This window comes from Staurois parvus, unplaced genomic scaffold, assembly GCF_062004578.1.
Source record: "Staurois parvus isolate SC_StPar_1 unplaced genomic scaffold, SC_StPar_1.0 ptg001310l, whole genome shotgun sequence".
NCBI classification, from domain to species: Eukaryota; Metazoa; Chordata; class Amphibia; order Anura; family Ranidae; genus Staurois; species Staurois parvus.
In genome coordinates, this window is record NW_028319106.1 from 816,948 (window position 1) to 842,093 (window position 25,146).

Below are 25,146 nucleotides of genomic sequence, written 5' to 3' on the forward strand. Positions count from 1 at the left end.
TGGAGCCAAACGTCCACGGAGTAGAGCACCAGCTCCACTGCAGCCTACCACCACGGCCAGTAGTGGTGCCGTTGCGCACGGAGGAAGTAGCAGTCAGCCAGTGAAGAGTAGCGGGGGCAAAGTTTCCTACTCGGTGGTGTGGCAATTTTTCCTCAAGCCGCCCGAGGAAGTAAACGTAGCCGTATGTCGACTATGTGGCCAGAAATGCAAGCGTGGCCAGGGGGCCCATGTTGGGACTACAGCGTTGCGTCAGCATATGCAGCGTCACCATTCGGTGGCCTGGGAAAACCGTGATAAACATACGGCGGTTCTGCCTGCCCCAGCCCCCGCTCCATCACCCGCTCCGTTACTTGCTCCGTCACCCGACGTCGTCAATCGCCCTCTATCAGCCAGTCAAGGCTCCAACACCTCTGCTGAGGGGAGTTGTCGCTCATTGGCATCTTCCGCTCGTTCAGATGCTCCTTCTCCTGCTACTCCTCTTCTCGGATTCCGTCAACAGTCTTTCTTGGAATCCGTATCCAAGAGACAACAGTTTGCGAGCACGCACCCGACGGTGCAAAAGCTGAACGTCCTCCTGTCCAAGTTGCTGGTGCTGCAGTCCCTCCCTTTCCAACTGGTGGACTCAGCACCTTTCCGAGAAATGATGGCTTGTGCCGCGCCGCGGTGGAGAGTGCCAAGCCGTCATTTCTTTGCCCAAAAGGCAGTGCCAGCCCTGCATTCACATGTAGAAGAGATGGTGGGCCAGTCTTTGAGCATGTCGGTCTCTGCCAAAGTGCACGGCAGCGCCGACGTGTGGAGCTGTAACTACGGTCAGGGACAGTACATGTCATTTACGGCCCACTGGGTGAACGTGGTGCCGGCACAGCCGCACCAGCAACTTGGACAGGTCACGACGCTTTTGCCTCCACGTTTGCACGTCCTTGGTCCAGCAAGCATGTCCGCCTCTACCACCTCTTTTTCCGCCGTGTCCTCAGCCGCCACCCCCGTGCCAAGCCCCATTACCCGACCGGCATATCACATGTGCAGGGCGCAACGGTGTCACGCTGTGCTGCACCTGGTATGCCTTGGCGAACGTAGTCACACAGGGGAGGAACTGCTGAGTGTAATGAACAGAGAAATCGACAGATGGCTGTCTCCGCGCAAACTAAAAATCGGAACCATGTTGACTGACAACGGAAAGAACATGGTGTCTGCTCTGCGTCAAGGAAGGTTGTGCCATGCGCCATGCATGGCTCACGTGTTCAATCTGGTTGTCAAGCGGTTCCTAAAATCCACCATCCCACTGCAAGACATCCTTAAAATGTCACGTAAACTGTGCATGCATTTCAGCCATTCCTACACCGCAAAGAACACCCTCATTGAGCTGCAGCGGCAGAACGGAATTCCACAGCATCGCCTGATCTGCGACGTTGCAACAAGGTGGAATTCAACCCTACACATGTTAGACCGCCTTTACGAGCAGCGAAAGGCCATCACCGATTTCCTGATGTTACAAGCGGATAAAGGTACTCCCCTGTGTAACTTAGATGTCAGCCATTGGCAGCTCATGCGTGACACCTGCCGCTTGCTCAGGCCCTTTGAGGAGGCCACGCTATTCGTGAGTCGGCAGGACTATGGGATGAACGACGTCATTCCTCTGTTGCACGTCCTGGAACAAATGCTGTTAACAATGGCTGGTCAGGGTGCGGTAGACGTGGCGCACAGATCTCAACGCCACATGACCCCTGTGGGGGCAGGACAGGAAGAAGAGGAGGAGGTAGAGGAGGACATTTGTGCTCAGGAATTATTGAGTGAAATGGGTGGTTTTTCCACTCAGCGGACAGGAGTGGAGGAGCAGGAGCATCTGGTAGAGGAGGAGGAGGAGACAGAGGACCCAGACGCACCGTGGCAGTATGCTGTGGAGATGGAGGCAGGGAGTCCCTCGCATTCCTTGGCACAAATGGCCCATAGCATGCTCGGTTGCTTGCGTAGCGACAGCCGAATAATAACCATCAGACAGAGGGATGACTTTTGGCTGTCCACCTTGTTGGACCCTCGCTACCGGTCCAAAATGGTGGCCTTTTTCACACCTGCTGAGAGGGAGGCCAAAATTACGTACTATAAAAACCACCTATGTAGTCAGTTGGTCTCTGCCTTTGTGCGCCAACGTCCATCCTCAGACACTGTGGGCCCTGTGCGCTCGCGTTCCGCTGGCATGGCAGCAGGGGAGGGGTGGGGTGGTAGGAGCAGTGGCAGCTCCACCAGCAGCGGCTGCCTCAGTCTGCAGTCGATGATGAGTAGCTTTCTTCACCAGCGCAGTGAGGAAACTACTAACCAGCCGCAGCAGCAGCAGCAGCATCAGGTGGACCTGGAGCAGGAGCTCAAACAACAGGCTTGGGCCTACTTGGACAGCACCCTGCCAACCGAGGTAGACAATCCCCTTGACTACTGGGCAACGAAACTTGACCTTTGGCCCCAACTAGCTGAATTTGCCCTTGAAAGGCTGTCATGCCCGGCCAGTAGCGTGGCATCGGAGCGCGTGTTTAGTGCGGCAGGAGGTATTGTAACTCCGCGGAGGACACGACTGTCCACCCAAAGTGTGGAGAGACTCACGTTTGTGAAAATGAATCAGGCGTGGATTAGTCTGGATTTCAAACCACCAGTTCCTGACACAACTGACTAAATCCGCCATGAATCATGCCTCAAACATGTGCCACTTTCAGGTCTCCTCACACTGCTGGTGTGTTTAATTTTTTGACATAGGGTGCTGGCAGATTACGGGCCTCCTATAGCTGCTGCCAGGCCCCTAATCTGCCATAGGCCCCTATATACCGCCTCCTCATGCTGCTGCCAAGTCCAGAGTCTGTCATGGGTCCCTGTATGGCCTCCCATTGCTGCTGTCTCCATCGCCACACTCTGCTGCCATGTGCCACTTTCAGGTCTCTTCACACTGCTGGTGTGTTAAATTTTTTGACATAGGGTGCAGGCAGATTACGGGCCTCACATAGCTGCTGCCAGGCCCCTAATCTGCCATGGGCCCCTATATACCGCCTCCTCATGCTGCTGCCAAGTCTAGAGTCTGTCATGGGTCCCTGTACGGCCTCCCATTGCTGCTGTCTCCATCGCCACACTCTGCTGCCATGTGCCACTTTCAGGTCTCCTCACACTGCTGGTGTGTAGAATTTTTTGACATAGGGTGCTGGCAGATTATGGGCCTCCTATAGCTGCTGCCAGGCCCCTAATCTGCCATAGGCCCCTATATACCGCCTCCTCATGCTGCTGCCAGGTCCAGAGTCTCTCATGGGTCCCTGTACGGCCTCCCATTGCTGCTGTCTCCATCGCCACACTCTGCCATGTGCCACTTTCAGGTCTCCTCACACACTGCTGGTGTGTAGAATTTTTTGACATAGGGTGCTGGCAGATTATGGGCCTCACATAGCTGCTGCCAGGCCCCTAATCTGCCATGGGCCCCTATATACCGCCTCCTCATGCTGCTGCCAAGTCCAGAGTCTGTCATGGGTCCCTGTATGGCCTCCCATTGCTGCTGTCTCCATCGCCACACTCTGCTGCCATGTGCCACTTTCAGGTCTCTTCACACTGCTGGTGTGTTAAATTTTTTGACATAGGGTGCAGGCAGATTACGGGCCTCACATAGCTGCTGCCAGGCCCCTAATCTGCCATGGGCCCCTATATACCGCCTCCTCATGCTGCTGCCAAGTCCAGAGTCTCTCATGGGTCCCTGTACGGCCTCCCATTGCTGCTGTCTCCATCGCCACACTCTGCTGCCATGTGCCACTTTCAGGTCTCTTCACACTGCTGGTGTGTTAAATTTTTTGACATAGGGTGCAGGCAGATTACGGGCCTCACATAGCTGCTGCCAGGCCCCTAATCTGCCATGGGCCCCTATATACCGCCTCCTCATGCTGCTGCCAAGTCCAGAGTCTGTCATGGGTCCCTGTATGGCCTCCCATTGCTGCTGTCTCCATCGCCACACTCTGCTGCCATGTGCCACTTTCAGGTCTCCTCACACTGCTGGTGTGTAGAATTTTTTGACATAGGGTGCAGGCAGATTACGGGCCTCACATAGCTGCTGCCAGGCCCCTAATCTGCCATGGGCCCCTATATACCGCCTCCTCATGCTGCTGCCAAGTCTAGAGTCTGTCATGGGTCCCTGTACGGCCTCCCATTGCTGCTGTCTCCATCGCCACACTCTGCTGCCATGTGCCACTTTCAGGTCTCCTCACACTGCTGGTGTGTAGAATTTTTTGACATAGGGTGCTGGCAGATTATGGGCCTCCTATAGCTGCTGCCAGGCCCCTAATCTGCCATAGGCCCCTATATACCGCCTCCTCATGCTGCTGCCAGGTCCAGAGTCTCTCATGGGTCCCTGTACGGCCTCCCATTGCTGCTGTCTCCATCGCCACACTCTGCCATGTGCCACTTTCAGGTCTCCTCACACACTGCTGGTGTGTAGAATTTTTTGACATAGGGTGCTGGCAGATTATGGGCCTCCTATAGCTGCTGCCAGGCCCCTAATCTGCCATAGGCCCCTATATACCGCTTCCTCATGCTGCTGCCAGGTCCAGAGTCTCTCATGGGTCCCTGTACGGCCTCCCATTGCTGCTGTCTCCATCGCCACACTCTGCCATGTGCCACTTTCAGGTCTCCTCACACACTGCTGGTGTGTTACATTTTTTGACATAGGGTGCAGGCAGATTACGGGCCTCACATAGCTGCTGCCAGGCCCCTAATCTGCCATGGGCCCCTATATACCGCCTCCTCATGCTGCTGCCAAGTCCAGAGTCTGTCATGGGTCCCTGTATGGCCTCCCATTGCTGCTGTCTCCATCGCCACACTCTGCTGCCATGTGCCACTTTCAGGTCTCTTCACACTGCTGGTGTGTTAAATTTTTTGACATAGGGTGCAGGCAGATTACGGGCCTCACATAGCTGCTGCCAGGCCCCTAATCTGCCATGGGCCCCTATATACCGCCTCCTCATGCTGCTGCCAAGTCCAGAGTCTCTCATGGGTCCCTGTACGGCCTCCCATTGCTGCTGTCTCCATCGCCACACTCTGCTGCCATGTGCCACTTTCAGGTCTCTTCACACTGCTGGTGTGTTAAATTTTTTGACATAGGGTGCAGGCAGATTACGGGCCTCACATAGCTGCTGCCAGGCCCCTAATCTGCCATGGGCCCCTATATACCGCCTCCTCATGCTGCTGCCAAGTCTAGAGTCTCTCATGGGTCCCTGTACGGCCTCCCATTGCTGCTGTCTCCATCGCCACACTCTGCTGCCATGTGCCACTTTCAGGTCTCTTCACACTGCTGGTGTGTTAAATTTTTTGACATAGGGTGCAGGCAGATTACGGGCCTCACATAGCTGCTGCCAGGCCCCTAATCTGCCATGGGCCCCTATATACCGCCTCCTCATGCTGCTGCCAAGTCCAGAGTCTGTCATGGGTCCCTGTATGGCCTCCCATTGCTGCTGTCTCCATCGCCACACTCTGCTGCCATGTGCCACTTTCAGGTCTCTTCACACTGCTGGTGTGTTAAATTTTTTGACATAGGGTGCAGGCAGATTACGGGCCTCACATAGCTGCTGCCAGGCCCCTAATCTGCCATGGGCCCCTATATACCGCCTCCTCATGCTGCTGCCAAGTCTAGAGTCTGTCATGGGTCCCTGTACGGCCTCCCATTGCTGCTGTCTCCATCGCCACACTCTGCTGCCATGTGCCACTTTCAGGTCTCCTCACACTGCTGGTGTGTAGAATTTTTTGACATAGGGTGCTGGCAGATTATGGGCCTCCTATAGCTGCTGCCAGGCCCCTAATCTGCCATAGGCCCCTATATACCGCTTCCTCATGCTGCTGCCAGGTCCAGAGTCTCTCATGGGTCCCTGTACGGCCTCCCATTGCTGCTGTCTCCATCGCCACACTCTGCCATGTGCCACTTTCAGGTCTCCTCACACACTGCTGGTGTGTTACATTTTTTGACATAGGGTGCAGGCAGATTACGGGCCTCACATAGCTGCTGCCAGGCCCCTAATCTGCCATGGGCCCCTATATACCGCCTCCTCATGCTGCTGCCAAGTCCAGAGTCTGTCATGGGTCCCTGTATGGCCTCCCATTGCTGCTGTCTCCATCGCCACACTCTGCTGCCATGTGCCACTTTCAGGTCTCTTCACACTGCTGGTGTGTTAAATTTTTTGACATAGGGTGCAGGCAGATTACGGGCCTCACATAGCTGCTGCCAGGCCCCTAATCTGCCATGGGCCCCTATATACCGCCTCCTCATGCTGCTGCCAAGTCCAGAGTCTCTCATGGGTCCCTGTACGGCCTCCCATTGCTGCTGTCTCCATCGCCACACTCTGCTGCCATGTGCCACTTTCAGGTCTCTTCACACTGCTGGTGTGTTAAATTTTTTGACATAGGGTGCAGGCAGATTACGGGCCTCACATAGCTGCTGCCAGGCCCCTAATCTGCCATGGGCCCCTATATACCGCCTCCTCATGCTGCTGCCAAGTCCAGAGTCTGTCATGGGTCCCTGTATGGCCTCCCATTGCTGCTGTCTCCATCGCCACACTCTGCTGCCATGTGCCACTTTCAGGTCTCTTCACACTGCTGGTGTGTTAAATTTTTTGACATAGGGTGCAGGCAGATTACGGGCCTCACATAGCTGCTGCCAGGCCCCTAATCTGCCATGGGCCCCTATATACCGCCTCCTCATGCTGCTGCCAAGTCTAGAGTCTGTCATGGGTCCCTGTACGGCCTCCCATTGCTGCTGTCTCCATCGCCACACTCTGCTGCCATGTGCCACTTTCAGGTCTCCTCACACTGCTGGTGTGTAGAATTTTTTGACATAGGGTGCAGGCAGATTACTGGCCTCACATAGCTGCTGCCAGGCCCCTAATCTGCCATGGGCCCCTATATACCGCCTCCTCATGCTGCTGCCAAGTCTAGAGTCTGTCATGGGTCCCTGTACGGCCTCCCATTGCTGCTGTCTCCATCGCCACACTCTGCTGCCATGTGCCACTTTCAGGTCTCCTCACACTGCTGGTGTGTAGAATTTTTTGACATAGGGTGCTGGCAGATTATGGGCCTCCTATAGCTGCTGCCAGGCCCCTAATCTGCCATAGGCCCCTATATACCGCCTCCTCATGCTGCTGCCAGGTCCAGAGTCTCTCATGGGTCCCTGTACGGCCTCCCATTGCTGCTGTCTCCATCGCCACACTCTGCCATGTGCCACTTTCAGGTCTCCTCACACACTGCTGGTGTGTAGAATTTTTTGACATAGGGTGCTGGCAGATTATGGGCCTCCTATAGCTGCTGCCAGGCCCCTAATCTGCCATAGGCCCCTATATACCGCTTCCTCATGCTGCTGCCAGGTCCAGAGTCTCTCATGGGTCCCTGTACGGCCTCCCATTGCTGCTGTCTCCATCGCCACACTCTGCCATGTGCCACTTTCAGGTCTCCTCACACACTGCTGGTGTGTTACATTTTTTGACATAGGGTGCAGGCAGATTACGGGCCTCACATAGCTGCTGCCAGGCCCCTAATCTGCCATGGGCCCCTATATACCGCCTCCTCATGCTGCTGCCAAGTCCAGAGTCTGTCATGGGTCCCTGTATGGCCTCCCATTGCTGCTGTCTCCATTGCCACACTCTGCTGCCATGTGCCACTTTCAGGTCTCTTCACACTGCTGGTGTGTTAAATTTTTTGACATAGGGTGCAGGCAGATTACGGGCCTCACATAGCTGCTGCCAGGCCCCTAATCTGCCATGGGCCCCTATATACCGCCTCCTCATGCTGCTGCCAAGTCCAGAGTCTCTCATGGGTCCCTGTACGGCCTCCCATTGCTGCTGTCTCCATCGCCACACTCTGCTGCCATGTGCCACTTTCAGGTCTCTTCACACTGCTGGTGTGTTAAATTTTTTGACATAGGGTGCAGGCAGATTACGGGCCTCACATAGCTGCTGCCAGGCCCCTAATCTGCCATGGGCCCCTATATACCGCCTCCTCATGCTGCTGCCAAGTCTAGAGTCTCTCATGGGTCCCTGTACGGCCTCCCATTGCTGCTGTCTCCATCGCCACACTCTGCTGCCATGTGCCACTTTCAGGTCTCTTCACACTGCTGGTGTGTTAAATTTTTTGACATAGGGTGCAGGCAGATTACGGGCCTCACATAGCTGCTGCCAGGCCCCTAATCTGCCATGGGCCCCTATATACCGCCTCCTCATGCTGCTGCCAAGTCCAGAGTCTGTCATGGGTCCCTGTATGGCCTCCCATTGCTGCTGTCTCCATCGCCACACTCTGCTGCCATGTGCCACTTTCAGGTCTCTTCACACTGCTGGTGTGTTAAATTTTTTGACATAGGGTGCAGGCAGATTACGGGCCTCACATAGCTGCTGCCAGGCCCCTAATCTGCCATGGGCCCCTATATACCGCCTCCTCATGCTGCTGCCAAGTCTAGAGTCTGTCATGGGTCCCTGTACGGCCTCCCATTGCTGCTGTCTCCATCGCCACACTCTGCTGCCATGTGCCACTTTCAGGTCTCCTCACACTGCTGGTGTGTAGAATTTTTTGACATAGGGTGCTGGCAGATTATGGGCCTCCTATAGCTGCTGCCAGGCCCCTAATCTGCCATAGGCCCCTATATACCGCTTCCTCATGCTGCTGCCAGGTCCAGAGTCTCTCATGGGTCCCTGTACGGCCTCCCATTGCTGCTGTCTCCATCGCCACACTCTGCCATGTGCCACTTTCAGGTCTCCTCACACACTGCTGGTGTGTTACATTTTTTGACATAGGGTGCAGGCAGATTACGGGCCTCACATAGCTGCTGCCAGGCCCCTAATCTGCCATGGGCCCCTATATACCGCCTCCTCATGCTGCTGCCAAGTCCAGAGTCTGTCATGGGTCCCTGTATGGCCTCCCATTGCTGCTGTCTCCATCGCCACACTCTGCTGCCATGTGCCACTTTCAGGTCTCTTCACACTGCTGGTGTGTTAAATTTTTTGACATAGGGTGCAGGCAGATTACGGGCCTCACATAGCTGCTGCCAGGCCCCTAATCTGCCATGGGCCCCTATATACCGCCTCCTCATGCTGCTGCCAAGTCCAGAGTCTCTCATGGGTCCCTGTACGGCCTCCCATTGCTGCTGTCTCCATCGCCACACTCTGCTGCCATGTGCCACTTTCAGGTCTCTTCACACTGCTGGTGTGTTAAATTTTTTGACATAGGGTGCAGGCAGATTACGGGCCTCACATAGCTGCTGCCAGACATGTAATCTGCCATGGGCCCCCGTACCGACTCCTCATGCTGTGACGTTGCAACAAGGTGGAATTCAACCCTACATATGTTAGACCGCCTTTACGAACAGCTAAAGGCCATCACAGATTTCCTGATGTTAAAAGCGGATAAAGGTACTCCCTGTGTAACTTAGATGTCAGCCATTGGCAGCTCATGTGTGACACCTGCGCTTGCTCAGGCCCTTTGAGGAGGCCACGCTATTCGTGAGTCGGCAGGACTATGGGATGAATGAGGTCAAATCGGCCATGGGCCCCCGTACCGCCTGTTCACGCTGATGCTGGTCCCACAGTGTGACCTGGGTCCCTGTACGGCCTTCCATTGCTTCCACTCTGCCATGTGCCACTTTGAAATCTCCTCACACTCCTGCGGTTGTCCATTTTGTCATAGGTTGCTGGCAGATTACAGGCCTTCCATAGGTGCCACCAAGCCCCATATCGGCCATGGGCCCCCGTACCGCCTGGTCACGCTGCTGCTGGGCCCATAGTGTGACCTGGGTCCCTGTACCGCCTCCCATTGCTCCCACTCTGCCATGTGCCACTTTCAGGTCTCCTCACGCTCCTGCTGGTTTCCATTTTGTCATAGGTTGCTGTATGGCCTCCCATTGCTGCTGCCTCCACCGCCACACTGTGGCTCCAAACACTGGTTTTGGCCCCGTGACTGGCCAAAGGAGTGAAGTGTGCAGTGATTCTAAGATCGACGGCACTCATCTGCATGTCATACTGACAGACAGTATTATTTCTCTTCCCCAGCAGACTCCAAGGGCATTTAAATTAAAGGTACAGTGTTCTGCACTAATATTAAGTCTCTCTGAAGCCTAGAAACACCCTTTTTTAAGTTAAATTCACAGCGAATTTATTCGACTCGAATCGAATATTGTCCACGAATTCGCCGAATCAGTCGAATCGAATTTTTCATTTCTTCGCTCATCTCTAAACATAACCTATCCATTGCTTACTAGTCGGAGGAGCCGACGATAACCAGTACCTTTCTATCAACTTCCTAGCCTGATATAAAAGTCTAGAGACCATAATATACCCTCCTGGTTGGAACAGCTCTTGGTCCAGTGCCCCCAACAGACATTGCAAGAGATCCTGGGGAACAGTATATTGCGATACTAGAGAAATAAATTGGAAAACCTCACTCCAATATCTATGTAACTTGGGGCAACGCCAGAGCATCTGAATGAAATCACTCCTTAAACTTTAAGCCTCATGAGAGTGAGTGAACTTTGATGTTTCTTTATGGTCATCGACTTAATGGGCTCCTAGCAACATGGGTGACATCCAAGCCATGCATATATGGTCTTGGTTGTCCATGTAGAAATCTGTTTGTGGACATTTCTCTGTACCATAGATTACAGGTTAAATCCACCTGGAGTCCTGAGGATAATGTGTAAGCCATATATGTGGTCTTGGTGGTCCCTGCAGAAATCTATGTGTAGACAGACCCTTTCTACTACAGATTGCAGGCTACGTTCCACATTCAGACTTCTTCCATATTTGGAGTGCCCAAGGCTCCTGGATGATGTTTACAAAGTGCTTACATCACCCTAACGTCCTGGCTCCAGTTTATGGATACAACCACTATGCTTGCCCTTCTTGTGGTTCCACATGTTTGCCTTTGAGGATTGTTCTTTTGCTGAGCCCTCCATGAGTATGATCTGGAGGATCTATTATTGTAGTGTTTCTATAGATGAAGTGGCAGACTTAGTATATTTATAGATTTATCACTTTACAGTTATTTTATTCATTCTAAGATCAACTTATTTTCCTTATACAAGAGTTCCAGGATCTGCTGTTCCTTTGAATGAGCACCACCACTATTCCCACTTAGTTATTACATCCTTGTCTTTTCTTGATGTTACATATGCCTAACACGTTCATTATAAGTGAATTTATATCTTTTTTATTATGGTTTAGGATATATTTATGCATTTTTTAGTCTCTCCTCATTGGCTGAAACACAGCAGCTGGGGCCATTGGCTCCCACTGCTGTCAATCACAGCCAGTGAGGAACAATCAAGTGGTGGGTCTGAGCCATGCTCTGTGTGTCTCACTGACACACAGAGCGGGGCTCGAGAGTGAGCACATTAGAGTGCCCCCAGAGCAAGCAGGGAGGGGGTCAGGAACACCAGCAGGGGAACTGAGAAGAAAAGGATCATGGCTGCTTTGTGCAAACCCAATGCACAGAGCAGGCAAGTATAACATGTTTATTATTTTTAAAAAGTCCTATTGGTTCAGATAAGTCCAGGATACGCTATAAAATAATATTGAGATTTTTGCATTTCAATGACAGTTCCCTGTGCCCACCTTGAAGTAAACCTGCATATGATAAGCTTCACAAAATTAGGCCGCTTATCAATTTTTTCCTCCAAAATTTTCTGACACATATACATTGCACTCAGCACAATTATATCTTCATTGATGAGTCCCTCATAAACTTCAATGGCAGATTTAACAGTATCTCTCCAGTAAACATGTCAGGTATTGGGTGATGTTATGTAAACTTTGTGAGAGGGTCACAAGGTACATATACCGTATGCTTATACTATGTGTTAGAAATATCTTTACAACATTTTCTTTCCACATTTTCCAAAACCTGTGGTAAAAAAATGAAAATCTCAAAACACTCTTTATGCCTCTTAAATAATACCTTGGGGTGTCTATATTCCAAAATGTGGTAATTTTGTAAAACATTTCAGAAAATTGTGTAAAAAAACTGAGAATTTCTAAATATTCACTATACCTCTTATCACTAAATACCTTAGAGTATCTACTTTTTAACCTCCCTGGCAGTCTGATTATTTCAGATTTTTGGTGCTGAAAGCGGTACATTTTTTTGCATGGAAATATGTATTTTTTTATTGTAGGCCTGTAATGTTTAGGAATAACTCACTGAAATCTGTCCAAACAAGAGTCTAGTAATCATCCCGGGTATGTTAAAATTTGAAACACGAAATCATAAATTATAATTTAATAAATAATCATAAAAAATAATAATAATAAATTTAATTCAATAATATAATCAAACCAAAAACACTGAAATGTGAAATAGAGCGCCAAGTTCGCACATCACTGAGCAAAGTCGCAAAATCGTTTTCAGTGTCTGATGAGGAATTTCCCCCACCAATCATTATCACTCAATTCTGCAAGTGGTTCTGATTTACTATCGCTGTTCTCTAGCCGGTCTAAAACCGCGTCTGACCTAAAGGGACGCTTTTTGGACGCCATGGACGTTTCTCAGTTTCCAGGCAGAAAGAACAGTAAAAATGCAGGCAGGGCGTCGGACAAAGCACTCGGGACAAAATGTATGTGAAATGGTTTGATACAGGAATGTTATACTATGTGGTTTTAGTGTATTGAGTGAATGTCACTTTTTCACATTTTTGAATTTCCCGCCAGTTCCGTCCCCCGTATGTCCCGGAGGATTATACCGTGTTATTTTCAGGACAAATTGGGATTTCATTTGGTGGTAAATGATAATGGATATCTCCTGATTTATTTTTATTATCAAAGGAAAACTGGCCCAAAATAGTAAAAAAATATATATTTTTTTTATTTAGCTGTGTGTTTCTTGTTACTATCATAACCTACCACCAAAGAACAACCCAAAATAAATTCTCCAGCTCTTGACGATCGCAGCGATACCATAGAGGTGTATGTTATTTGTTGTTTGTACCCGTAGTACAGCCCAGAAACAATAGTGCGCATTTTGGTTTTGTCTTTTTTTACCTAAAACACTGACACCAAGGTTTTTTTTAAATACTGACCTTTGACCCTGACCTTTTGTCCTTGACCTTTGACCCTGACCTTGAGCCAACCAATATCCCCGGCACTGAACTAGATCAAACCTTGATCTAGATATATTTTCTTTATTTTTTCTTTTCTTTTTTAATATTTATTTATTTTTTACAAACATTTGTTTTTCTCTCTATGCCAGGAGTTAGAGAGAAACAATGTATCTCTCATGTCCATTCATAGAGAGAGAAAAAAACAAGGGGGCCAGGCTGCACAGTGACTGATCACTGTGATAGCCAATCAGAGGCGATTATGTGACCCGGAATCGTTAGAACGGGACCTGGGGCTCTCAGTGACACCGCAGTGTTTGTGTTGGGAGCGCGCAGTGCGGCGCTCTCCCAGCACAAAGACAGGTAGGCAAATATGCGGCCCCACGGAAAAAAGCCCAGTTCTGTGAGGTCACATATTTGTGTGACGTCGGTGTCAAGGGGTTAAATAAAGAATGTTAAAAGAAAATACAATGAAAAACTTGCGTTTTTAATGCAACTTTACACAGCTAAGGCTACCAGCGTTTTTAAAACGCCCGGTGTGCATGGAGCCTTAAGGCACAAATAGATTGTTCTAGAAAATCACGTTAGCTTATTAATTTATTATTTCAGAAAAAGAGCAAAAACAACAGACGGAGGAATCTCTGTTTTTCTGAGCAGCAAAACCAACTTCGCTTAGCACGATCTGCCGCTTAAAAGCTGGCAGTCCATGACAGTTCCCTTTCAAAGGGCATCAAAGCTGACATCAGTACGGCTGGAAAATAAGTCAGAGGGAAAAAAAAAAAAAAAAGAATGCCTTCCTTCTTTCTCAGAATTCGCATAAAACAGCGTGAAAAGAGAGACAATAGCGTAAAGGAATCTTCACATTTCCCAGAAAAAAAAAATAAAAAACTAACAGCCCACACAAGGCGTTCTGGGTTCAACTGCCACTGTTACAAATTAATGCAAACAGAGATGGTAATTATGCTGCAGATACTAAAACGCCATGTCCGCCCGTGTGCGTATGCCGCCTATGAATCGCCCTTCAGCAGCAAAATGCAAGGTTCAATTAAAGGAAAAGGAGAAGTGGACTCAACCGTCAAAACATGCAACAAGGTATGAGCCAGTCTATGTGACAGAAGTACCCAATTATCTCTAATACGGTAGCGCTGCAAAGGATCGCAGCCATCCCCTTAAATAATGCTTTCTGCAGATGGAAGGAAACAAAAACACTTCATAGAGCTTGGTTATGAACCTGGTGAATAAATATATAGATACATACAGTTAGGTCCATATATAGTTGGATACAGGCACAATTTTAGATTTTTTCAGGTATTTACCAAAACATGTTCAAGCTATAGTTATATAATGGATATAGGCGGACAGTGCACACTCTCGGGTGTAATTTGAGGGTATGTACATCTACATTGGAGGAAGGGGTTTAGGAATTACAGCTCTCAAGAGTAGCCATCCCGCCTTTTCAAGAGACCAAAAGTAAATGGACAGTTGAATCAAAAGCTGTTTCATGGCCAGGTGCGGGCTACTCCATTACTTCGTCATCAATTAAGCAGGTAAAAGGTCTGGAGCTGATTCTAAGTGCGGTATTTGCATTTGGAATCTATTGCTGTGAACCTACATTATGCGTTCAAAGGAGCTGCCAATGCAAGTGAAACAGGCCATTGTAAGGCTTCAAAAATGAAACAAATGCCTCAGAGAGATCGCAGCAACATTAGGAGCGGCCAAATCAACAGTTTGGTACATTCTGAAAGAAGGAAAGGAACGCACTGGTGAGCTCAGCAACATAAAAAGCCATGGACGTCCACAGAAGACAACAGTGGTGGATGATCGCAGGATCCTCTCTATGGTAAAGAAAAACCCATTCACAACATCCAGACAAGTGAAGGACACTCTCCAGGAGGTGGGCTTATCATTGTCAAAGTCTACAATCAAGAGAAGACTTCACGAGAGCAAATACAGAGGGTTCACCACAAGATGGAAACCAATCATAATCCTGAAGAATAGAAAAGCCAGATTAGATTTTGCCAAAAAACATCTAAAAAAGCCGGACCAGTTCTGGAAAAGCATTCTTTGGACGGATGAAACTAAGATGAATCTGTACCAGAATGATGGAAAGAAAAAAGCGTGAAGAAGGCTTGGAACAGCTCATGATCCAAAGCACACAACGTCATCTGTAAAACATGGTGGAGGCAGTGTGATGGCGTGGGCGTGCATGGCTTCCAGAAGCAGCCGGATGAATTTTGCCGTGTTTACAGATCTACTGTCAGCCCAGATTCAGCCAAATGCAGCAAAGGTGATTGGACGGCGCTTCACAGTACAGATGGACAATGATCCAAAACACACTGCAAAAGCAACCCAGAAGGAAAAAGAAGTGCAATATTCTGCAATGGCTGAGTCAATCACCTGATCTCAACCCAATTAAACATGCATTTCACTTGCTGAAGGCAAAACTAAAGGCAGAAAACCCCCCAAACAAAGAACAACTGAAGACAGCTGCAGTTAGAGCCTGGCAAAGCATCAGAAAGGAGGAAACCCAGTCTTTGGTAATGTCCATGGGTTCCAGATTTCAGGCAGTCATTGCCAGTAAAGGATTCTCAACAAAATATTACAAATTAACATTTTATTTATGATTATATTTATTTGTCCAATTACTTTTGGCCCCTTGAAAAAGGCGAGCGGGGTGGCTACTTTTAGTAGTTTGCACTTTCAGCCCATATCTATTATATGACTATAGCTGGAATATGTTTTGGTAAACACCTGAAAAAAAACTAAAATTGTGCCTGTGTCCAAACATATATGGACTTAACTGTATATAAAGAAAGCTCTTTCATATAGTCACATATTTCTTCAGAAGTCCCTAAAAACATATTCAGACAACTCAAGGCTTACCCCTAGTTCACATATTCGCATTGTTCGGGCATGAGAGCATATCCATTTGAATGAACTCCCATGCCCCAGGATGCAGGGAAGAAGTCCCTGTACTTCTTCTGAAAATGCAGCCCGCACGGGAACCTCGGTTCCCAGTGCAGTTGCGATTTCCAGTGCGGGTGGCGTGCCATTAGAATTAGTGACACCCGCCCGCGGGTCCGCATTCTTCTGTGTGGGTGGTGCGGCTGCATGGATTTTTGTGCGGATCCGCAGTTCACAGATGTGAACCTAGGCTTAATGTTATTTGAAAAATTATGCCTCCCTCACACAGGGCGTATCGATGTGTACCCCTTGAAAGGGCATCCTAATGCAGGCAGTCGCATTGATGATTACTGGGATGCAGCAGCTGCACCAACACCAACAGCTGTTGCTCCCAATTTGACATCCATGCAGGTGCATGGGCACAGTCCTGAATGCAGATAGTGTGCATTTGAGGCCGTGGACTCACACCCACGCAGATCTCAAATGGGCCTCAATAGTAGAGTTGAATAAAACTGGAAATTTTATCTTTGCCATTTCGAGTCACTGTTAGGGCTCATGTACACTGCAGCTGACAAAACTCACACTCAGGAGCTTTTCTGCGTTTTTTTCAGCAGCCCCTGAACTCTCCCTAATGTTATCCTATGTGTCCGTGTACACATCGTCGTTTACAGGCAGTTGAGTTTACAATACAAACAAATATGGTGTAGCGCTCCAATAAATAAATATAACGATAAAATATATAAATAACTAAAATAGTGAACCAATCCCCAATAGGATAAATAAGTGAATAAATGGTGAATAAATAAATGGTTTATATCCGACCTAATGTGATCAAAATACCACAAAAAACAGTGCTGGATAACCAGATCACTAAAGTGAATAACTCAATACGATATATCAATAAAAAGATATATTGATGACGTCGTGGTGACGAAACGCGTTGGGCGTGGCCTACTCGATGTTGACGTCAGAACGTTCTTTTTCCCAGTGTTTGTCGTAGGTGATCCGCGGAGAGCGGGGATCGTTCATCAACTCATTTCTGTGCATTGCTGTTTAAGCTGGTGTCTGTCTGGACACCTTTTTTTGTGATTCATGCATATATGGAGGTTTGGAATTAAATGGAGAGATTCATCATGAGATCCTTGGCTGCAGAGTATTGCTTTTGGTAGTGATACGTTATCCCTCATACTGTTCACCATTATTGATTACCTGGACGTGATTAAGAATTACCACATCTAATATCTGGATATCGTTCATTCACTGCTCCCAGAGCACAAGCGTTATTGCTGGTCTATAATTTGATCAGCATATAGCTCTGGTGAGTTCATTTAATTCATTTGGTGGTGGATTATTCACAGTGTTATGAAGTAACAGAGAATATTTTGATTTTGTTTTGGACACTAGTTTATTTTTGGACACTTAATATATGGTGATATATATATATATATATATATATATACATACAGTGGGGATCGAAAGTTTGGGCACCCCAGCTAAAAATTTGTATTAATGTGCATATAGAAGCCAAGGAAAGATGGAAAAATCTCCAAAAGGCATCAAATTACAGATTAGACATTCTTATAATATGTCAACAAAAGTTAGATTTTATTTCCATCATTTACACTTTAACAGAAAACAAAAAAATGGCGTCTGCAAAAGTTTGGGCACCCTGCAGAATTTATAGCATGCACTGCCCCCTTTGCAAAGCTGAGACCTGCCAGTGTCATGGATTGTTCTCAATCATCATCTGGGAAGACCAGGTGATGTCAATCTCAAAGGTTTTAAATGCCCAGACTCATCTGACCTTGCCCCAACAATCAGCACCATGGGTTCTTCTAAGCAGTTGTCTAGAAAACTGAAACTGAAAATAGTTGACGCTCACAAAGCTGGAGAAGGCTATAAGAAGATAGCAAAGCGTTTTCAGATGTCAATATCCTCTGTTCGGAATGTAATTAAGAAATGGCAGTCATCAGGAACAGTGGAAGTTAAAGCAACATCTGGAAGACCAAGAAAAATATCAGACAGAACAGCTCGCAGGATTGTGAGAAAAACAATTCAAAACCCACGTTTGACTGCACGATCCCTCCAGAAAGATCTGGCAGACACTGGAGTTGTGGTACACTATTCCACTATAAAGAGATACTTGTACAAATATGGTCTTCATGGAAGAGTCATCAGAAGAAAACCTCTTCTACGTCCTCACCACAAAAATCATTGTTTGAACTTTGCAAATGAACATATAGACAAGCCTGATGCATTTTGGAAACAAGTTCTGTGGACTGATGAGGTTAAAATTGAACTTTTTGGCCGGAATGAGCAAAGGTACGTTTGGAGAAGAAGGGGCACAGAATTTAATGAAAAGAACCTCTGTCCAACTGTTAAGCATGGGGTTGGATCAATCATGCGTTGGGGTTGTGTTGCAGCCAGTGGCACAGGGAACATCTCACGAGTAGAAGGAAAAATGGATTCAATAAAATTTCAGCAAATTTTGGATTTTAACTTGATACCATCTGTGAAAAAGCTGAAGTTAAAGAGAGGATGGCTTCTACAAATGGATAATGATCCTAAACACACCTCGAAATCCACGGGGGATTACATCAAGAGGTGTAAACTGAAGGTTTTGCCATGGCCTTCACAATCTCCTGACCTCAACATCATTGAAAATCTATGGATAGACCTTAAAAGAGCAGTGCGTGACAGACAGCCCAGAAATCTCAAAGAACTGGAAGACTTTTGTAAGGAAGAATGGGCAAAGATACCTCAAACAAGAATTGAAAGACTCTTGGCTGGCTACAAAAAGCGTTTACAAGCTGTGATACTTGCCAAAGGGGGCAGTACAAGATATTAACTCTGCAGGGTGCCCAAACTTTTGAAGACGCCATTTTTTTGTTTTCTGTTATTTTGAAAGTGTAAATGATGGAAATAAAATCTAACTTTTGTTGACATATTATAAGAATGTCTAATCTGTAATTTGATGCCTTTTGGAGATTTTTCCATCTTTCCTTGGCTTCTTTATGCACATTAATACAAATTTTTAGCTGGGGTGCCCAAACGTTCGATCCTTACTGTATATATATATATATATATATATATATATTTATTTATTTAGCGCATACCCTTATGAGATTTTGTTCACTTTGCCAAATTAATTGTGTATATATTTTTTTGGTGGGTGTTGCTGCTGACACATAGTTTATTATTTTAAAAAGAGTGTGGCGCTTTTTCTATTTATTTTGTACACATTTCCACATTGTATTTCAATTGTTTTTAGTTGACTCCTAATAATCTGAATGATCTTGAAGTTTGTAAACTTACATTGTGAAAATCTCCATACATTTATTTCTTTGAATTCTGTGACATGCAGGGGTGGACTGACAACTCATGGGGCCCCCGGGCAATAGGGGATCATGGGGCTCCTGTTTCCTTGCCCAAACTCAAAAAAGCCTATGAAAAAGGTACCAGGGGCATCTCATGAGGCCCCCTACTGACCCCGGGCCCTTGGGCAGTGCCCAAGTTTCCAAATGGTCAGTCCGCCCCTGGTGACATGTATTACCCCTCTGCCCTGTGAGTAGGGACTGTTGTGTCATATATTTCACAGAGCCTGCCTTCTTAACTACAGAGGTGTTCAGAGGAGGAGTTTCAGGAGGTGGAGTCAGTACAGGAATCACTGCTTGCAGGCAGGAAGGTACCATGGGATATGTAGTCCTTAGAAATTGGGGAGAAGCTTCAAAGTATGCAGGGAATCCAGGAAGCTGTGGAAAGAGACGGCCAGCAGACAGGCAGCACTTGCATGAAAGTGGATTTTTCATATAAGTTTATATTGGATTGTCAAAAACACCTATTATTTATTTCAGGTACTTATATAGCGCCGTCAATTTACGCAGTGCTTTACATATATATTGTACATTCACATCAGTCCCTAACCCTCAAGGGGTGTACAATCTAAGGTCCCTAACCCTCAAGGGGCGTACAATCTAAGGTCCCTAACCCTCAAGGGGCATACAATCTAAGGTCCCTAACCCTCAAGGGGTGTACAATCTAAGGTCCCTAACCCTCAAGGGGCGTACAATCTAAGGTCCCTAACCCTCAAGGGGCGCACAATCTAAGGTCCCTAACCCTCAAGGGGCGTACAATCTAAGGTCCCTAACCCTCAAGGGGCGTACAATCTAAGGTCCCTAACCCTCAAGGGGCGTACAATCTAAGGTCCCTAACCCTCAAGGGGCGTACAATCTAAGGTCCCTAACCCTCAAGGGGCGTACAATCTAAGGTCTCTAACCCTCAAGGGGTGTACAATCTAAGGTCCCTAACCCTCAAGGGGTGTACAATCTAAGGTCCCTAACTCACATTCATACATACACATACTAGGGACAATTTAGACCGGAGCCAATTCACCTACCAGCATGTCTTTGGAAAGGGGGAGAAAACTGGTGTAACCAGAGGAACCCATGCAGGCACAGGGAGAACATGCAAATTCCAGGCAGGTGGTGCCGTGGTTGGGATTCCAACCAACGACTCTAGTACTGCCAGGCGGGAGTGCTAACCATCAAGCCACTGTGCTGCCCTACTATTTGTGTTATTACATTACTGATGTTATACCATGAAAGTGTATACTATAACCACAAGTTTCTTTGAAAGCTGAACTCCAAGCGGAATATCTGTTGAGATGATTCCGGAACTGTTGATGCATATTTACCAGCAGACCATCCTCTAGTGAAGTCCAGTCACATAAACACATCTATAGACAGGAAACAGACGGGCTTCAGCAGACAGACCCAGTGCCATGCTGAGCCGCATTATGAGCGCAGAAAGAAATCTGCAGAAGATGACATCCAGCAGGTCAGCCTGGTCACTTCTGTGCTGGCAACGATTTCACAGAGCCGGAACTTGTCAATCACAGAGGTATTGCGGGTCAGCTAGCTCTGTAGCTGCTGCTTGTTAGTCATTAAAAAGAAAATATATCCAGGTGTCACTCTGAACACAGAGATATCGTGTACTTGTGTGCAGAAAAGCCCGCTACCTGGAAAATCGGATTTATCAGCACGGATTGAAGAAGCAGAAGAAGCACACAATGAGGAGACAGCAATGCAAAATAATCAAAGTGAGTGTGTGAACACCTGACCATCACAACTACTATCTCTCGACCCCTCGCCTCACCCCTTCAGTCTCCACCCGAATCACCAGCCTAGTGAATATCAGATTGGATGTCGCTCCACTTCCTTAAACTGAACCTCTCCAAAACCAAGCTCCTAGTCTTCCCCCCAGCCCGGACCCCACCCCCCAGTGACTTCTCCATCACGTCCAACCATGCCACCATCAAGCCCACCCCGCAAGCCAGAGTACTTGGTGTCATACTAGACTCCAACCTATCCTTCCAGCCCCAGGTCCAATTGTTAACAAACTCATGCAGACTCCACTTCCGCAACATCACCAAAATCCGCACGTTCCTAACCCCAGAAACTACTAAGCAGCTCATCCACTCCCTCATCATATCACGACTGGACTACTGCAACTCCCTCCTCACTGGCCTGCCTCGCCGCTGGCTATCCCCGCTTCAGTCGATCCTGAATACGGCGGCCAGACTCATCCACTTTACCAACCGCTCTGTTTCTGCCACCCCCCTCTGCCAATCCCTCCACTGGCTTCCGATTGCGCAACGGATCAAATTCAAACTGCTAACACTGACATACAAAGCTGTCCACCATACTGCCCCGAACTACATCACTGACCTAATATCCAAGTACCACCCAACATGCACACTCTGCTCCTCACAAGACCTCCTTCTCTCTAGTTCCCTGATCTCCTCCTCCCATGCCCGCCTCCATGACTTTTCCAGGGCATCACCCATCCTCTGGAACTCCCTACCCCAATCCATCAGACTATCACCCACTCTCCTCTCCTTTAGGCGCACCCTAAAAACCCACCTCTTCAGGGAAGCCTACCCCACCCTCTGCTAACTGCTGATCTCCTCCACTCTTCCTACCATTCCATCCCCCACAGCTTTTCCTCCCGTACCACTATCCCCTCCCTCCTAGATTGTAAGCTCCAAGGAGCAGGGCCCTCGAACCCCTTGTGTATTGCACTGTTTTGTTATTGTACTGTCTCATGTATTGTCCCCCATTGTAATCTACAGCGCTGAGCGAACTGTTGGCGCTTTATAAATACTGTATAATAATATGGGTACCCCTTCAAATGATTGAGTTTAAGTGTTGTCAATGGAGGGTACTATCAATATCACAGCATACAAAGATATTTTAATCAAGTGTGCCCTTCCAATCTTGTGGTAACAGTTTGAGGAAGGTCCTTTTCTGTTCCAGCATGACTGTGCTCCTGTGTACAAAGCCAGCTCCATAAAGACATGGTTTGATGAGTTTTGTGAGAAGGAACTGGAGTGACCTCAACCCTACTGAACACATTTGAGATGGATTAGAATGCCAATGGTGAGCCAGGTCCTCTTATCCAACATCAGAGCCTGACCTCATATATGGGCACAAATTCCCACAGCCACCCGCCAAAATATTGTGGAAAGCCATCCAAGAAGAGTGGGACTGTTATCACCACAGGGGCCAACTCCATAACAGCCATTGGTTTTGAAATGGGTTATTTAACAAGCTCACCTTGTGACGGAACGCTGCGTCCGGCCCAGGGGCGGACTGACCATTTGGAAACTCGGGCACTGCCCGAGGGCCCAGGGTCAGTAGGGGGCCCCATGAGATGCCCCTGGTACCTTTTCCATAGGCTTTTTTGAGTTTGGGCAAGGACACAGGGGCCCCATCATACCCTATTGCCCGGGGACCCCATAAGTTGTCAGTCCGCCCCTGGTCTGACCCCTTCCCTTTTCACCAAATCGTGACCGAAGGACCAGCCGATCTCGCACCGCGCTGTCACTTGCGTAACAATGCCACTCTCAGCTGTGCCCTGCAGAACGATTTTCCAGCTCACGGGACTACAATCTATGTGCCAACAGCCTGAGAGCAATTGTTACTGGGTTAGGTTAATTATGCAATTAACCCTTCACACTGCCACCACCACCTTTTTTACAGAGAGAGAGGAAACTCACAAATCTTAGCAATAACACTCTGATATTAGCATAAGCGTCTGTAATACACACTGTCACCAAAGACAGATGTATTCAGAGGATTATTACATACAGTAGCGCTCTTCAAGAGACAGGGATTCTTTAGTTTGCACTAAAAGCTTTAGAGACAGTTTCAATACTTTTCAAAATAGGATTTATTACTAAAAAAAGGTCAAAATGGTTAAAATATTTACAGAAAAAGATGTTACAAAGATATAAAGAGAGCAATAAAACAACAAAGACATAAAAGAAAGGAGTTCAGAAGGCAGAATACTTCCAATGTCCTTGGTTTAAGCAAACCAATTGTCCGAACAAAAAGATTGCCTTGGCTCTCAAGTCCGTTAGATGTTTCCTGATTGATGTTAAATGAGAGCTGTCTTTTATCCAGCCTGTCCGTCTTTTTCTATCACATTAAAGGAGAGTCGCCTGAGAACAAATGACCAATCAACCAGTTTGGGGATGGGGTCTAGGAGGTAACCAAGGTTATGACCAAGTCGCCTTACAATTTCATACTAAGGTTAATAACCTACAATAGGTACAGGTAGCATCCTAGCAACTGGCAGACTAATATTCAGAATTGTATTTCAAACACAAGGATACCAAACACAGCATACCCTTGTCACCCAGGAGGGAAGAGACTGCTTTCTTCCCCATCCTAGGTGATAACATAGTCATGTAAGGCCTTGTTTGACTCATATTAAAATGATCTATCCAAATACATACCTAATATTAATGTGCCCAGTTCCTGCTGAACTTTATGAATTGTATGAAAAATGTCTACATGTGGAATGTATGTTTTATGGCACGCTCTAGCCCTAATGGCCTATGTCAGGGATGAGGGTGTGACCAGAGATGTGTGTACTGACACAGGGAAACACAGGTTCCAGATATGGTATAAACAAGACAATTTATTAAGACTAACAATACAAACATAAACGCAGTGCACCAAACCCCAAGCTAACACAAATACATACAACAAGGTGAAACAAACCCAAACCTAAACTGATATAGATACACAGGTACATACACATATAGAGCACAACGTAGTCAGGCAGGCCGGGTAGATAACTATCGGGCAGGTAGGTACAGGAGGAGCAGGCGGAGAGAATGGTCAGGGGCACAAGCCAGGGATCAAAACAGGAGAAGTCAGCAGAGGTCAGGATCAGGCAGGGTCGGCAACAAGTCAGGCAGAAGCAGAAACAGGAACAGGAATGCAGGTTACAAGGTACAGGGGCCCATGGAAAAACACACACCAAGGCACAGACTGCAGGTCTGGCCATCCCTTAAATACACCTGCAATCAGCCCCAGGTGATGGCTAATTGCCGAAGTGAACCTCTGGTTGTTGAGAGCACCCGCTGGCCAGCCCTGGTACTGCAGCCCACAAGGCAGGTGAGTCCCACCACTATTGGCAAGTCCATTCCTGACAGCCCAACAGGTCATGACTGACTGAGTTATTGTTTTATGATCGGGCAGAGGAAAGTGGCTTCAAAGCAGACCTCCTGCACCAGACTAATTAGCAGTTTACAGCCCTGAAGCTTCATCTGTGTTTTATTTAAGATAAGAGGCCCTTTTGACCTCCATTAAACTTACAGCTATAAATTCCATACCATGAGGGAGGAGGGAGGAGAGGTGAGACAAAATGGCTTAAAAAGAGGCCTAACAAGATGGCTATCACATAGAGCGCCCATGTCTCTATTGCGCACAATTGTCACATATGTAGATGTGCTTTTCAAACCTTTTTTTTGCTTTGAATGGTTTGTACATGTGTTTGTAGGTGGGGGCAACCATAACTGCTCTATAGGCCTTGCTTCCTGTCTCTGAAGTCTGAGACACCCACAAATGCCTTAAGCCTCATGCACACTGCTGCTCCTAAACTCACGATTAGGAGCCTTTGGTGTTTTTTTGCCAAAGCCCCTGAACTCAGCGCAATGAAAGCCTACAATATGTGTCCATGCAAACATAAGCTTTTACCAGAGTTTAGGAGCAGTAGAGTTTAGAGGCAATTAAATGTTCCTTTCTTGAACACAAAAGAATCGTATTCAGGAGAGGAATGTTTTTGCAAAAAAAAAGCCAAATGCAGCCTAAGCACTAGCA

General features: G+C 47.6%; 2 long non-coding RNA genes across 2 annotated transcripts in view; one reads left to right on the top strand and one right to left on the bottom strand.

Moving 5' to 3' along the window:
* LOC149437121 (uncharacterized) overlaps positions 1-25,146 on the bottom strand; it is an 830,460-nt gene that overhangs the window by 713,617 nt on the left and 91,697 nt on the right. The gene's annotated exons all lie outside the window — the stretch shown is intronic.
* The window catches only part of LOC149437123 (uncharacterized), a 53,413-nt gene that overhangs the window by 26,192 nt on the left and 2,075 nt on the right, over positions 1-25,146 (top strand). The gene's annotated exons all lie outside the window — the stretch shown is intronic.